The sequence below is a fragment of the Arachis hypogaea genome, chromosome 4 (assembly GCF_003086295.3).
Source record: "Arachis hypogaea cultivar Tifrunner chromosome 4, arahy.Tifrunner.gnm2.J5K5, whole genome shotgun sequence".
NCBI classification, from domain to species: Eukaryota; Viridiplantae; Streptophyta; class Magnoliopsida; order Fabales; family Fabaceae; genus Arachis; species Arachis hypogaea.
In genome coordinates this window covers 11,844,426-11,848,564 of record NC_092039.1, presented here as the reverse complement: position 1 = coordinate 11,848,564, position 4,139 = coordinate 11,844,426, and positions in this window count along the sequence as shown.

Here is a 4,139-nt window from a genome sequence, read left to right as displayed (position 1 = left end):
GGATCCCCACTGAAGATTTCTCCCCAGGAATGAAGGTGGTGTTGACCAGCAATCCAGCATGGGTTCATACAGTAATCAGAATCCTCTCTCTGGAGCATATTGAGCTACGTTATGGAGACACAAGAAAGAAGTTCAAAGTAAGGGGTGAAGAGCTGAGCCCCTATGATCCTCCTCCTTAGAAGAGCTTACCGTCAAGCTAGTGACGATAAAGAAGCGCTTGTCGAAAGGCAACTCGATAATTTCGTATCCTTAGCTATTTTTATTTTTCGCAGTGGTAGTTTTCTTATTTATTGAGTTCTTACTAATTTTCTGATTATGCAGCTATTTTAGAACAGGAACCGGATATTTCAAAAAAAAAAAGAGAGAGAGCACACAACGCGCAAGCGTCACTGACATGAACGCGTCAATCATGTGTGCGTGAAAAACAAAATTTGACAAAGAGTTGCGCGGGAGTGGCGCTAGAATGGAGCCTTTCGCACAAACGATCCCACACGTTTGCGTCGTTTGTGATTTTTGCCGGTCGTGCGGGCGCGTCACCGACGCGAACGCGTGACCTACAAATTCGACGTAAAAGAGTGTTTGGGCAGAGAGTTGTGCTGGCTTGGGGCAAGAAGTGCGCTAAACGCACAAATTTGGTCACGCTGACACGTGACTGACGCGTTCGCGTCAGTTGCACATATGGCCATCCACGCGAGCGCGTGCATGACGCGACCGCGTCGTATGAAAATTTGGATCCCAGGCCATGCAAACAGAAAGTCGTGCGGGCGCGCGGCTGACTTTGCACGAATCGCACAAAATCCAGGACACGCGGACGCGTGCCTGACGCTAACGCGTCATTATGAAAAATGCGCGACGTATGCGATCGCATGCCGTACGCGAACGCGTCGCTTGCGCCGCCCAGTTTTCCTTCTCTCTCTCTCCCAACCCTTATTCTCTCTTATTCTTTTATCCTCTTCTTTTTCTTTCTTCATAATAATTTATCTCTTTCTATTTTCAGTTCTTCTTTGCTTGAGGACAAGCAAACTTTTAAGTTTGGTGTTGACGCTTCACTTTAAGGGTTTTCTATTTATTCCATGGCACCAAAAGGGAGGTGAATCATCTTCACTGAGGAGCACAACCTGAAGAATAAAACGACCGCTAGGATAACTAAGGTGGTTGAGTTCCTTTTATTTTTTATTCCTCCCCTCTTTTTCTATGTTATGTTCCAACTTTCTGCTATTTTACTTTATTTGTTGCATGATCCTTTATTAGTTAGAATCCTAGGACTAGTTTAGTTTTCTTTTAATTGCTTTAATACTGAAAAGATGTTTCATGTACTACTCACTGAACTTGAATCTGAAAAGAAAAGAAAAAGAAGTGATGCATTGCATGAGAAATTGAGTTAATTTTAAGAATAGTCTGATTTACTTAAAGGTGGTGGTATTTTCTGTGATTTTTGAATGCATGATATGAATAGTGCATATTTGAATTTGAATCAAGGGATGTTAATGTATAAGGAACAGGAATTTAGAGAATTATTATGAGTTCTCTTAAATAAACAAAAATTTAATCCTTGAAACAAAAGAAACAGCAAAATAAATAAATAAATAAATAAATAAATAATAAATAATAATAAAAGCAAGGTCCAAGGCTCTGAGCATCATTGATTAGGGAGGTCAGACATGATTAAAAGCTCAAAGAGTTGTTTCTCTAGTCATATGCTTGTGGTGTGATTGTGTTAAGTAATCCTTGAGACAGAACACTTAGAGTCGAGACCAAGTGCGTTTAACAGAGTATGCCAAAGGCTTTGAGCACCACTGTCTGAGAGTAACTGAAAGAAAAATCAGGACTCAAAGAGAGTCCCCCTGTTAAGTGCTTGTGGTGTTTCTGTGTCAAGTAACCCTTGAGACAAAACATTTAAAGTCACGGCTAGGCTCAAGGTGCAAAGCACCAAAGAAAAAAATAAATTAAAGTCAATTTTGCTGTGTTAAAGGATTAAACTGAAATATAAAAGATCAGAGAATTCATAATATTATTCGGATTCTAATTCCGAATGACAATGGCATCCTCCTGGTTCAAAGGAGAGTGAGATGCCAAACCTATTCAGGATTACAATTATAAACTCCACTGTAAAAAGAGACATGAGCTTAATCGAATCTCATTCTCATGCAAATTCACATCCTAAGCTTATATTAGTTTTGATTGCTTGAGGACAAGCAACAGTTTAAGTTTGGTGTTGTGATGCATGAGCATCTTTTCAATCTTTTCCTAGTAAATTTGCATGGATTTTGTTGAGTTTAATCAAGAATTAATTATATTTTAGCAACTATGGATGCTATTTTGAGTTTTATGCAATACTGTTTATTTTAGGTAGCATTCGACGGAATTTGATGGAGTTTTTGCGGCACAAGAATAAAAGGAGATGGCTGCGAGGAGCAACACGCACGCGTGCCTGACGCGTGTGCGTGATTTGGAGGTATCCATGGTGACGCGTGCGCGTGACTGACGTGTACGCGTGAATTGAAGATTTGCTCAGCGACACGTGCGCGTGACCGATGCATCCGCGTGACTCGCGAAAAGACCATCGACGCGTACGCGTGACATGCGCCACATGCAGAAAAATGCTGAGGGCAATTTTTGGGCTGTTTTGACCCAGTGTCCAGCCTAGAAATCACAGATTAGAAGCCGCAGAATGGACAAATCAAATGGTCCCCACCCATCAGCTGAAGACTTGTCAATTAAATTCAAATTTAAATTCAAATATTATTTTTAGGAAAAGATATTATTTTTAATTTTAGATCATTAGATTTTAAATTTATTAGGATTAGTTATAAAAAGGGATCTGATGCCATCAGATTGGAAAACAGTACATTTTACCAGAATTCTTATTTTCTTCTCTGAACCATGAGCAACTAATCCTTCATTGTTAAAGTTAGGAGCTTTGTCTATTTGTATGGATTGATTTGTTTGATCTTTCTAATTTAATCCATGTTTTGATTTATATTTCAATAATTATTTTCGTTCTTTATTTTTATGAATTTGGGTGGAACGAAAGTATGACCCATGTTCTAATTGAGTTCTTGTAAAACTTGGAAAAGCTCTTTACTTGAACAACAGCTTGAAATCTATTATCCTAAATTTCTAATTATTTGTATTTAACGGGATACGTGACATATAATCCCCTAATTTTTGGATAATTAGGATTTTTGTGGCATATAAACTGGAACTTGATCATCACCCTTTAATTGGAATTAATTGACCAAGGAATTGGCAGTTAATAAATTTTAGAGGAGACTAGGAAGGTCTAAGGAATTAGGGTCTAGTCACACATAGTTTGCCATGAATTAAATCTTACATAATTAAATTAGTTAGTAAGAAAAGTCAATCTAGAAAAATAGATAACTCTGAAACCTTAACTATCTTCTCCATATTTTATTCCCAACTCATTGCTGCTTGCTTTCTGAAATTCTTAATTTACTGTTTAATGTTCTTTGAACTTCCAACACTATTTTCTGTTTGTCTAACTAATTGATGAGCGGATAATTTATACGCTTTCTGGCATTGTTTTTAGTATGTTTTAATTAGTTTTTAGTATATTTTTATTAGTTTTTAGTTAAAATTCATTTTTCTGGACTTTACTATGAGTTTGTGTGTTTTTCTGTGATTTTAGGTATTTTCTGGCTGAAATTGAGGGACTTGAGCAAAAATCTGATTCAGAGGCTGAAAAGGACTGCAGATGCCGTTGGATTCTGACCTCCCTGCACTCGAAGTGAATTTTCTGGAGCTAAAGAAGCCCAATTGGTGCGCTCTCAACGGCGTTGGAAAGTAGACATCCTGGGATTTCCAGCAATATATAATAGTTCATACTTTGCCCGAGATTTGATGGCCCAAACCGGCGTTCCAAATCAGCTCAAAACTGCCCGGCGTTAAACGCCGGAACTGGCACAAGAATGGGAGTTAAACACCCAAACTGGCACAAGAGCTGGCGTTTAACTCCAAGAAGAGTCTCTACACAAAAATGCTTCAATGCTCAGCCCAAGCACACACCAAGTGGGCCCGGAAGTGGATCTTTGTGTCTTTTGATCATTAGTGTCTTAGTGTCTATGCCTTAAAGTTATGAATGTCCTATGAATCCATCACCTTTCTTGAATGAAAAATGT